The 13,358-nt window shown below is 37.4% G+C and overlaps 1 pseudogene; it reads left to right on the top strand.

Annotated features, from left to right (window-relative positions):
• Positions 1–11,933: 11,933 nt before the first annotated feature.
• Positions 11,934–12,328, top strand: LOC104991342 (annotated as a pseudogene).
• Positions 12,329–13,358: the final 1,030 nt, after the last annotated feature.

The raw sequence follows: 13,358 nt of genomic DNA, 5'->3' as shown, positions 1-13,358 counted from the left end.
CTTAAGTAGAAAATGTTTAGAGAATTAGGTGCTAAACACATATTAAAACTCAAATAAATACTGATTTTTTTTCTCATTACCCCCAATTCAAAATCATTTACTTATTACACATTAAAAAATTGAAACCTCATAGCTAAGTTATTAGGCATTCAATATCCATATTATCTTTTCACATATTATAAATATTTAAAACACAAAATATTTAAAGATCATTTTTCAACATAGTAGAGAAATATTAATAATATGTTTTTGAACTTTACCACGTCAATTCTTAGTTCTTTTTTTACTGGAATAAAGCCCTTTAAAGAAACAATTTAACATTTTGATATAATTTACAGTGACTAAATATTAGGGATTTGATTAATTGCCATCACAGAAACCTAAGTGATGATGGTTTAAAAATGTTAGAAATTTGTTTTTCTTTCATCTAAAAGCAAAAATTGAGTCTTTTCAAAGAGGTTCACAAAATTTAATTGAATCATGCAGAGTCCCTACCACTTCAAGTTCTACGCTTCACTCATGATATTATCTTCCTCCTGTTGAATTTGACATTAAATTTTTTCCAATGTTTTGGGTTCCTTCTGGCTTTCTTTTCTGTTATGCTTAGCACATAGATTCCACCCTAACAGTTGTCTCAAGGTTGTAGCAACAATGTTCCCATTTGAAGTGGGCAGAAAGAAGAACAGAAAGCCTTCCCTGTTGAGTCAGCCTCATCCTCTCTGAGTTTTCCCAGAAGCACCACCCAACAACTTCTGCCTGCATACCATTGCCCAAAATGCAGTCATATGACTACCTTTATCTGCAAAGGGAGTGGATGCAGAATCTGGATGATCGCATGGTCACATTATGGCCTCCTGTTGTTACTCAATAAGGAGAGAGTGACTGGTGAGCATCCTGCAGTCTCTGCCACACCCTGTCAATCACCTTGGCTTTATGGTGCAGGTGAACTGATATTGCATATGGAACAAAGGTTTTGTTTGAGGTGTGGGGTCTTGAGCTGCAGACCTCTAGGTTAAGTTTTCTCAAAACCATGAAAAGTAAGTCAAACCTTGTTTTGCACATTCCATGCCAATAAATATTTCAAATCTATGCCTATAAATGGGATAGTCTTGTAGCTCACTGTCCTTGAATTTATCCCGACAAAATTTCAAGTCTAATTTGAGCTTATGCTCACCCCTCAGCCTCTGGTTCCCCATCAGACCTCTTTGCCATTAGATTTGATTCAACTAATTTCATTCCAAGTTCTCTTCATAGTTTTAACTGGCAGGAATATAATTTTAATTGATATTTTCATAGCACAGGATTATAATCAGCATATTTTACATGTCAGCTTCTGAACCTAAAGCCATAGTTACTAGGGTCTTTCTAAGGAAAAGAGGAGACTTGAAAACACACAAAGGTAAGATATAGAAAAAAGCTCAAGAAGGTAGGATGAGGGGCAAGAGAAGTAAGGAGATTGGAAAAGGCGGTTGGGAAAGAGATCAGGAAACTGGAGATCTAGGAAAAATAAAAAAATTTTGGGGTAGTCAGATGCTGTGATTAATGCACTTGGTGGAGAGACATCTCTAAAGGGGAACTTTGGAAAGTTTTACTGTGTGCTGTTATGTTGCAATATCCATCATGCCTTATCACTCCCCATTCTTGCCACCTCCTTAAGAGACTGTCTATAAAGGTCTGTATTATTGTTTAATATTTTGGAGAGTTAAATTTCTGTATTTTTTGAAAGTGCCTAATTGCCAAAATGGATTTTGAGAGATATTAGAGACCCAGTTTATTGGGGTTCACTAGTGTCCTGACTTGTAGTACCCAACATCTGTTCTAGGAGTTTAGTGAGGACACAACTGTGGGGTAGATTCCATAAATCTCCAGATAAGTTGTGGGAAATCTAATACTCATGGCTGATTCATGGCCAGAGATATAGGCATTAGTAATATGATAGAAATTTTCTATTTTACCAAAACATGGAAGTAGGTTAAGGATGACTGGGTGGACATCAAGAAACAAAAAGTCCCTGTCAACAAACATTTATTGAACATGTATTTTATTTGAGATGTTATTCTATACACAGAACAAGAATGAACAAGATAGAGAGAGTTTCTTCTCCTAAAGAGCCTGAGGCAGAACACCAAGTCTCCTGCCAGGGCTGTACTTAAGACAAGGAAGTAAGGACATGGGACATTTCTCTCGGATTTAGAGAAGTATGGATGCCTTAAGAGATGCCAACAAGGAGAGGGATGATCTTGCCTGTAGGCCAGATGCATGACCAGATGTCTGCTCGGATAGAAAGGAACTTCTGAGGACCAGATATCCAACATACGCCTTTCTGCAGTGTGTCCCCCACACAGCTGATCCTGAAATTACTCTCAGAGATAAGTGGAAAGGGGAAATATTGGATTGAGTGAGAAAATTCTGATAAATCTGAAATTAATCTGAGTTGGCAAAATGAAGACTATTTATTTGGCTGGTAACAGGCAGAATGGAGATTAGGGATAGAAATGAAATTATTAAAAAATATGAGAAAACTACCATTGTTGCACATTTTAGTTTGTGGCTTATTCTAATTTTATTCCATACATCCAGTTACAATCTAACTGAACAGATTAGAAATCACTTTGGTGTTAGTATGTTTTAAGGTAATTAAGATTAGCATTTGGATTGTCATCAAAATATATTTTAAAAGATATTAATGACCAGGATCATTAGAAAGTTTTCCACGTGATTTTGAATTAAGTAAGTCTAGTATTAAAATAAACTCACTTTTATGTTGCTGACAATTTAAGGATTACTGAAGTAAGAATGGAGTTTCAGTTATTCAGTGAGATTTGTGTAAGCTCTAGTAATACACTGAGGATTACATTTGGGGGAGTTTTAGAGACAGAGTTATAACCAAGTGTAGTGTGCTGCTGCTAAGTCGCTTCAGTCATGTCCAACTCTGTGCGACCCCACAGATGGCAGCCCACCAGGCTTCCCTGTCCCTGGGATTCTCCAGGCAAGAACACTGGAGTGGGTTGCCATTTCCTTCTCCAATGCATGAAAGTGAAAAGTGAAAGTGAAGTCGCTCAGTCATGTCCGACTCTAGCGACCCCATGGTCTGCAGTCTACCAGGCTCCTCCATCCATGGGATTTTCCAGGCAAGAGTACTGCCATTGCCTTCTCCGAGAGTTATAACCAAGTGTAGTGTAGGAAGTGTCAATTATATCCTTGCTTTAGGACTGATATCTTGAGATTTGGGTATATATGAGATGGTTGGATAGCATCACTGACTCGATGACTGTGAGTTTGAGTAAGCTCCAGGAGTTGGTGATGGACAGGGAAGCCTGGTGTGCTGCAGTCCATGGGGTTACAAAGAGTCGGACACAACTGAGCGACTGAACTGAATATATATGAAACACTTGCCTCCAATTTAAGGGTAGGAATGATGAGTGAGTGCCAGGTTTGAGCTCCATCAGGGTTTGAATCAAGAGAAAAAGAGTCTAGGACTTTCCTGGTAGCACAGTGGATAAGAATTCGCCTGCCAATGCAGGTGATAAGAGTTCAGTTCCTGGCCCAGGAAGATTCCACATGCCTTGGAGCAGCTAAATCCATGTGCCAAACTACTCAGGCCTGCACACTCTAGGGCCTGTGAGCCACAACTAATGAGCCGCTATTCCGGAACTACTGAAGTCCACAGACCTAGAGCCTGTGCTCCGCAATAAGAGAAGCCACCACAGTGAGAAGCCCATGCACTGTAACTAGAGAGTAGCCCCTGCTTGCTGCAACTAGAGAAAGACTGCATGCAGCAACAAAGACCCAGCACAGCCAAAAATAAGAAAATAAAATAAATACAAAATAAATATAGCAGTGTGTATATGAAAAAAAAGTAAAAAAGTGCAGATGCAGATGTTTACTTTGTTGTCTTCTTGAGGATGTTAAAAGGCAGGATGTCACATAATTAAATACCCAATAAGTTGGAATCAAGTCAAGAGAGCAACTCAAGTTGCCTACTATGGGTTCAGGCTTAGAAGATCAGGAAATGGACTGATAAAAAATGGAAAAAGAAACAAGACATGGGATAAAGGACCTCAATAAGAAAGAGTTGGAGGAGAGGAAAGAGTTTCAGGAACTGGAAACTGTGTCAGAGATTTGGGTGGTGGCATTTAATATTTTAGAGAAGAAGTAGTTCTGAGGAATGACAAGGTTCAAGGCATAAGACTGGAAGAGAGAAAAGGGGGAGTTTCAGAAGATGAGGAGTTTAGGGAACTGAGATGAGGTTATCAGTAAGAGGCTTATCCAGATGGGGAGAGGATGAGATTCAGGGGGTGGGGAAGCCAAAGCTGGGCAGAGATAGACAGTTGTCTGGAGAATATTGATATCTGACACATATCAGAGGCTGTAACGTACTCTTTGGAGGAACTCCAATGAGGGATGAGCTTCAGTGTTTGTTTGGCATCAAAGTGGAGCTTCCTGCACTTGCCTCAGCCTCTTTGAGTAGATCCCAAAGTTCCAGTCTACAAGGGCTCTCCCTGGCCCACACTTGGGATGAGATGATGTTATTTTTCCCTATTAACTATTTTTACTTATGTTATTTTATTGCTCTTCTGCCAGTAACCTAAAGGGGATGGGAGTCTTACAGTCTCCATAGAACCCTTCCTTTCGCCAGAATTTCTATGGACTGTTACTAAGCTGTGGGCTTCATAAAAGTAGAGAACCATCTGGATTGCTCACCATTACATTCTCAGCATTCGGTGTGCAACTGGTTATTGTATCAGTAGTTAAATGAATATTTAAACATAAAGTATACAAACGATTGTATTGGTTGCCAAAACCCATCACTGAGCCTTTAGACTCACCAAAATTCCATCTTTTGACTCTACTCCTTGTTCACATTGTCTTGTGTGGGCTGAGAGATAGTGGCTGTAGGATTTCCAAGAGGGGTAACTAGCAGGAAATACATGCTCTGTCAATCTGGGCTTTGCATACATAGTCAAAGGGAGATCTAAAGAGCTAATAGGATAGCAGACCATTCAGGAGAATCATAGGCATAGTTATGGAATACAGGGATACCTCATTTCATAGTGCTTCCTTTTACTGCACTTTGTAGATACCACACTTATTACAAATTGCAGGTCTGTGGAAACCCTGAGTGGAGCAAGACTATTCATGCCGTTTTTCCAACAGCATTTGCTCACTTCATGTCTCTGTGTCACATTTTGGTAATTCTCATAATATTTCAAGATTTTCAACTGTTAGTATATTTGTTATGATCTGTGATCAGTGATTTTTGATGTTACTGTTAAAGTTGTTTTAGGGTTCCCATATAAGGCTGTGAACATTCAATGAATGTTGTGTGTGTTCTGACTGCTCCCTCGAATAATGTTGCCCCCTATCTCTTTTCCTCTTTTTGGGCCTCCTTATTCCTTGAGACGCACAGCATTGAAATTAGGTCAATTAATAATCTTACAATGCTGTCAAGTGAAAGGAAGAGTCTTATATCTCTCAGTTTAATCTTAATCTTTAGTCTTATAGCTCTCAGAAATGAGGAAGGTATGTCTAAAGCCAAGGAAAGCATGTCTAAAATGAAGAAAGGCTGAAAACTAGGCCTTTTTGCAGAAGTTAGCAGGGTTGTGAATGCAGAAGAAAGCTTCTTAAGGAAAACAGTGTTACTCCAGTGAATACACAAATGATAAGAAAGTGAAACATATTCTCCACATTACTGCTGATACGGAGAGAGTTTCAGTGGTCTGGCAGAATGTTGAACCAGTTACAATATTCCCTTAAGCCAAAGCCTAACCCAGAGCAAGGCCCTAACTGTATTCAATTCTCTAAGGCTAAGAGAGGTGAGAAAGCTGCAGACACAGTCTGAAAGCTGGCAGAAGTTGGTTCATTAGGTTTAAGGAAAGAAGCCATCTCAATAACATAATGTATAAGGTGAAGTAGCAAATGCTATGATAGCAACTGCAGCAAGTTATCCAGAAGATCTAGCTAAAATAATTAATGAAGGTAGCTACATCAAATAACAGATTATTTTTTAATGTTAAAAGAATGACCATATTTTAAAAATTGAAGTTTAATTGATTTACAGTGTTGCAGGGAAAAAAGTTTTTGTTGTTTATCTGTTTCATGTATAGTAGTGTGTATCTGTTAATCCCCAAATCCTAATTTATCCCTTCCCTGCCCCACTATTCCCTTTGGTAACCATAGTTTGTTTTCTGTGAGCCTATGTCTGTTTTGTAAATAAGTTTATTTGTATCATTTTTTTAGGTTCCAAACATCATAATATATGATATCAATCATATATTTGTCTTTTTCTGTCCGACTTACTTCACTTAGTATGATAATCTCTAGATCCATCCATGTTGCTGCAAATAGCATTATTTCATTCTTTTTTTTGGTTGAGAAATATTCCATTATATATATATATATATATATATATACACACATACATATATATATATACACATATACATACACACACACAGAGAAAGACAGAGATAGAGAGAGAAAAGACATATATACCATATCTTGTTTATCTTTTCATCTGCTGGTGGACATTTAGGTCGCTTCCATGTTTTAGCCTTTGTAAATAGTGCTGCTATGAACTTTGGGGTGCAGGTTTCTTTTTGAATTAGTTTTATCCAGATACATGCCCAGAGTGGGATTGCTGGATCATATAGTCTTGAGGTTAGTTGCGTCCAACTCTTTGTGACTCCCTGGACTGTTACCCGGTAGGCTTCTCTGTTTATGGGATTTCCCAGGTAAGAATAGTGGGGTGAGTTGCCATTTCCTTCTCCAGGGGATATTCCTGACTCAGGGATTGAACCCAAATCTCCTGCTTGGTAGGCAGAAGATTCTTTACCACTGAGCCACCAGGGAAGCTCCTTCTCCCTCCTTTCTAAGCACAGTTAGTGGATCATATGGTAACTTTATTTTTAGTCAAACAACAGATTTTTGATGTAGATGAAACAGCCTTATATTAAAAGAAGATGCCATCAAGGAATTTCATAACTAGAGAGGAGAAGTCAGTGCCTGGCTTCAGAACGTCAAAGAACAGGCTGACTCTCTTGTTAGAGGCTAATGTAACAGGAGATTTTAAGTTGAAACCAATGCTCATTTACCATTCCAAAATCCTAGGGCCTTTAAGAGAATTGTGATGAATCTATTCTTCCTATGTTCAGTAAATAAAACAACAAAACCTGAATGACAGCATATCTGTTTACAACATGGTTTACTGACTGTTTTAAGTCCACTGTTGAGACTTATTGTTCAGAAAAAAAAGAGTTATTTCCAAACATTATTGCATATTGGCAATACACCTGGTCAATCAAGAGCTCTCATGGAAATGTACATTAAGATTAACATTGTTTTCATGCCTGCTAATACAACATCCATTCTGCATCCCATGGATTTAGGAGTAGTTTTTACTTTCAAGTCTTATTCTTTAAGAAATACATTTTGGAAGGCTATAACTGCCGTAGATAGTTATTTCTTTTATGGATCTTGGCAAAGTAAATTGAAAACATTCTGGAAAGAATTCATTCTAGATACTATTAAACATTCATGATTCAAAGGAGGAGGTCACAGTATCAACACTAGTAGGAGTCTGGAGGAAGCTGATTCCAACTTTCATGGATGACTTAGAGGAATACAAGACTTCTGCAGAGGAAGTAACGGTAGATATGAAAGAGCAAGGGAACTAGAATTGGAAGTGGAGCCTGAAGATATGACTGAACTGCCATAATGTCATGATAAAAGTTGAGGTGGCTGCTTATTGGTGAACAAAGAAAGTGGTGTCTTCAGATGATATCTACTCCTGATTCTGTGAAGATTATTGGAATGACAACACAGGATTTAGAATATTACACAAACTTAACTGATAAAGCAGTAATAGTATCTCCAATTTTGAAAGAAGTGCTATTGTGAGTAAAATGCTATCGAACAGCATTGTGTGCTACAGAGAAGCCCTTTGTGAAGTCAGTCAATTGGGAGAACTTCACTGTTGTCTTATTTTAAGAAATTTCCACAACCACTGCAACCTTCAGCAATCACCATCCTGATCAGTCGGCACCATCGTCGAAGGAAGATCCTCCACCAGCAAAAAGATTATGACTTGCTGAAGTCACAAATTAGGTATTTTAAATTAATGTCTGTACATTTGAAAGACATAATGCTGTTGTGCACGTAATAGAATAAATTGTAGTGTAAATATAACTTATATACACTAGAAAGCTAAAAATTCCTGTGACTTTGCTTTATTGCAATGTCCGTTTATAGCAGTGTCTAGAGCCAAACCAACAGTATCTCCGAGGTATGCCTGTAGATCATTTGGTCAGGAAGACTCCTTCCAGTCACTTTTTGCTGAGACAAGGATTTTCAATGTGCACCTGTGTTATACAGGATTGCCTTTAGAGCTGGGAGGTACTGAAGCCACAAGATAAGTCACTGGGGTGTGCTTCCTGGACGAGAGAAGGTGAAGACTGACATTCTGAGATAATTGTCAGAATGACTGGGGCTCTGTCAGGCTGCCTTTCTATAGTAATTGATCTACAAATTAGGATCCTGGTGGGATTGGCTGTGTACGTCTGTGCTGCTGTGCTATGCTTAGTCGCTCAGTTGTGTCCTATCCTTTGTGACCCCAGGCTCCTCTGTCCATGGGATTCTCCAGGCAAGAATACTGGAGTGGGTTGCCATGCCTTCCTGCAGGGTATCTTCCCAAGCTGTAGGGTCGAACCCACGTCTCCTGCATTGCAGGCAGATTCTTTACCATTTGAGCCACCAAGGAAACCCAAGAATACTGGAGTGGGTAGCCTATCCCTTCTCCCTTCCTCCTGATCCAGGAATTGAACTGGAGTCTCCTGCATTGTAGGCAGACTCTTTGCCAGCTGAGCTATCAGGGAAGCCCATGTACATCTGTAAACACCTGTAAATATAATAACATGATTGATTCCTTCTGTTGCTCTCGTTTGTTTACCTGCCTCCCTTCGCCATAGTGACCAGGATGAAGAGGAGCTCAGAATAAGAAATAGATTCAGGACTTGGGATTCAGGGAACTTTAGCACAGTCTTCAGGTATTTAAAAAACTATTTTGTGGTACTCCTGAGGGGATAACAAGACTTATATATGGACACTTCCTGAAAGCATTTATTTTTAACTCATCATGAGAAAAATCTGAAGACAAAGTAAATTGTTTCAGAGGACTTATAACTGCAGGTGTTTTTTCATGTGGTATCTTAATCAATTCCATTACTTATGGTTAGATGATTATTATTAATTATTTTCTTGTCACCAAGTCTCAAAATTGCAAAAACATTCTAAAAATGGTCAGAAAAAAGATCCTAAGGCTTTCTTAAAATATCAGCGTTGCCTCTGTCAGGCTGAGGGCCCTTATGCATGCTAAGGGACAGGCAGGACACCTGGGCTGTGGCCTCCCTCAGGACATGACAAAGTCTTAATGGCCTCTCACTCCCCAGGTACCTGAAGTGAGAAATCCAAGAGAGAGGAGAATGGGTGATGGCAGCCAAAAGAGTAGAGTGCACAGGGAGGAAACCCAGTAAACTTGACTCTCCTGTTGCATCCTCCCTGGCTGTCCATGTCCTGCTGGTAAAGACTGGCCCTGGCTGTCCTTATGGCCTTGGTGTGCTGTCTGCCCAGGGTACTTAAACCTGCTTTTCTGGGCTTTCCTGGAATTGTACTTACAAAAGGGAATCACAGTGCAGAGGCCAAGAAGGTGTGCTCTGGAGGCCAGTGGACTTTGTTACAATTCCAACTCAGTCACTTACTTAAAAGCCATATGACCTTGATTAAGATATTTTTGCCTTTTGGAAATAGTTGTTTTTCCTTCTTTCACTCAAGTATAGTTGCTGTACCATATAAGTTACAGGTGTACAATACAGTGCTTCACAATTTTTAAAGGTTATACTCCATTTATAGTTATTAGACAACATTTACTATATTCCCCATGTTGTACAATATATTCTTGTAGCTTATTTTATACCTAAGGGTTTGTACCTCTTAATCCCCAGCTCCTATATTGTTCCTCTGCCCTCCCCTGTCCCCACTGGTAATCAATAATTTGTTCTATGTAATTGAGTCTGCTTCTTTTTTTGTTATGTTCACTGTCTGACTAGTTTCACTTAGCACAGTGCCCTCCAAATCTATTCATGTTGCTGCAAATGGCCACATGTTGTTCCTTTTCATGACTGAGTGATGTTCCATTGTACAGATATACCACATCTTTTTCAGCCATTCATTTGTTGATTACACAGTTGTTTCCATGTCTTGGTAATTGTAAATAATGCTGCTATGAATATTGGGGTGTGTGTATTTTTTCGAATTAGTGTTTTTGATTTTTTTTGTTTTTGGTATATACCCAGGAGTGGAATTGCTGAATCATATGATAATTCTATTTTTAGTTTTTTGAGGAAACTCCATACTGTTTTCCACCGTGGTTGCACCAGTTTGCATTCTCACCAACAGTGTTTGAGGGTTCTCTTTTCTTCATATCCTTGCTAACATTTGTTATTTGTGTTCTTTTTGATGATAGTCGTTCTGATAGGTGTGAGGTGATATTTCATTGTGTTTTTGATTTATATTTCCCTCATGATTAGTGATATTGATTGTCTTTTAATATACTTGTTGGTTTTTTGCATGTCTTTGAAGAAATGTCTATTCAAGTCTTTAGCCTATATTTTGATTGGGTTATTAGGCTTTGTTTTTTACTACTAAATTGTAGGACATTCTTATATATTTTGGAGATAACCCCTTATCAAATATATGGTTTGCAAATTTTCTCTGTCATTCCAGAGGTTGCTTTTAAATTTGGTTGATTGTTTTCTTTGCTGTACTGAAGTTTTCCAGTTTGAGGTAGTTCCATTTATTTATTTTTTGATTTTGTTGCTTGTGCTTTTGGTGTCATACCCATGAAATCATTACCAAGACAAATGTCATGAAGATTTTCCCCTGTGTTTTCCTTTAGGGGTTTTACAGTTTTGTGTGTTTAAATCTTTTAACTCATTTTGAATTTATAAGCATCCAATTCATCTCTCTCTTTTTCTTGCTTTCTTTTTTTTTTAATGTAGATATTCAATTTTCCCAAAATCATTTATTGAAAGGACTCTCCTTTCCCTATTGTGTATTCTTGGCATCCTCATTGAAATCAGTTGACTGTATATGTGAGAACTTGCTTCTGGACTCTCTATGCTGTTCCATTGATCTACATGTCTGTCTTCATGGAAATACTATGCTGTTATACTTACTATAGCTTTGTAATATATTTTTCAATTAGGATGTGTGATGCCTCCAGTTTTATTCTTCTTTCTCAAAATTGCTTTGGCTATTTGTGTTTTTTTGTGTTCCCACATGAAATTCAGAATTGTTTTTTTCCTAATTCTATTTCTGAAAAATGCCATTGGAATTTTGCTAGTAATTGCATTGAATCTGTAGATCACCTTGAGTAGTAAGGACATTTTAACTCTATCGTCTTTCAGTTCATGAACATGATGAGATATCTTTCCATTTGTTTACGTCTTGTTTCAACAATACTTTTTGGCTTTCTGTAGACAAGTTTTTCATCTTTTGAAAGTTTAATTCCATGTTTTTTATTTCTTTTGTTGCTATTTTAAGTTGGATTGTTTTCCTAATTGCATTTTCAGATAGTTTATTCTTAGAGTACAGAAATGCAACTGATTTTTGTATGTTGACTTTGTATACTACAACTGTGCTGAATTGGTGTATTAGTTTTAACATGCATATTGATCACTGATATATCTTCAGTGTCCACAGCAGTACTTGTGGGCATTTAGTAGATAATAAATAAACATTTGTGGAATTAATTTATTATTTCAGATATAAATTATAAGTCTATCTGTAAAATGAATTTTCCTAAAAGAAATTGTTGGGGTAAATATATATCTTAAAATGAATATTAGCTCTTTCTGCCATCTTTCCATGACACCAGAATGGTGTGCATGAATGTCCTGGCTAATGCTCTCAAGAGTATCAGCAATGCCAAAAAGAGAGGCAAACACCAGGTCCTTTATTAGGCCATGCTCCAAAGTCATCAATCAGCTTTCTAACTGTGATGATGAAGCATGGTTACATTGGCAAATTTGAAATCATTGATGATCACAGGGCTGGGAAAACTGTTGTGAACCTCACAAGCAGGCTAAATAAGTGTGGAGTGATCAGTTCCAGATATGATGTGCAACTCAAAGATCTAGAAAAATGGCAGAATAACCTGCTTGCATCCTGTCAGTTTGGTTTCATTGTACTGACAACCTTAGCTGGCATCATGGACCATGAAGAAGCAAGACAAAAACACACAGGAGGGAAAATCCTTGGATTCTTTTTCTAGGGATGTAATACATGCAAATAAAATGCCTCAGAGGGCAAAATAAAAGGAATACTAGAATATCATCAATGGAGCTGTTACAATGTATGGAAATACGCTTTCCTCCCACAGCCTTAGCAAAAGATTATTATCTTTGCAAATCTGATAGTATTTCAGTGTATTTTAATTCACATTTTCCCTAATATGAGTAAAGCTGAGTGCCATAGATGTTTTTATTTTTTAAATTGTCTCTCAATATTTGTTGCTCCCCCTACCCTGTTTAGACCCGATTTTATTCTTTCCAGGTCTCCACGAAATTTTCCAATCTGATTAATTGAGCAATCCTTCTTTCCCCCATTAATATTACCTTGTTACCATGTACTAAATTCTCATGTATTTGATTATTTATCTTGTAATTAGTGACGTTTATAAATCAACAGAGTTCAGTTTTAGTGATGAGCACCTACAAAAACTTTAGATTGAAGTCTTATTAGAAAAGAATAAGATGAACAGATTTTGAATGTTTAGTTTGATGTATTTTGACAACTGTATTTACTTAATTATTATCTCCCCTCCAACATAGAACATATCCATCACCCCAAGAAGTCCCCATAAATCACTTTCTGATCAGTGTGCAATGTCTACTTTAAACCAATCTCTTTCTGATTTACCACTTCTAATTACTTTTGCCTGATACTGGATATCATACAAACAGAATCATACATTATCTCCTCTTTTGTTCTTTTTTTTTTTTAAATTGACACAATATTTTTGAGAATAAATGAATAAATTTTGCCTATATTACTACATTGTGTGTTTTAATTGCTTAGTATTTTACCACTATATGAACATATCATAATTTATTTCTTCATCCTATTGACAAACATTTGGGTTGTTTCTAGTTTTTGGCTATTATGAATAGGTCATTAAAAACATTCTTGTACAAGTCTTTTTGAGGACATGTATTTTTATGGAATATAGGAGAAATATCTAGGAATGTAAATTCTGGATCACCAGGTAGATGTGTTTTTAAATTTAGAAACTACTGAACAGT

The sequence above is a fragment of the Bison bison genome, unplaced genomic scaffold (genome assembly GCF_000754665.1).
Source record: "Bison bison bison isolate TAMUID 2011002044 unplaced genomic scaffold, Bison_UMD1.0 scf7180017864186, whole genome shotgun sequence".
Lineage (NCBI taxonomy): Eukaryota > Metazoa > Chordata > Mammalia > Artiodactyla > Bovidae > Bison > Bison bison.
The sequence above is the reverse complement of the archived record's forward strand: the minus strand, read 5'-3'. Positions and strand labels throughout refer to the sequence as shown.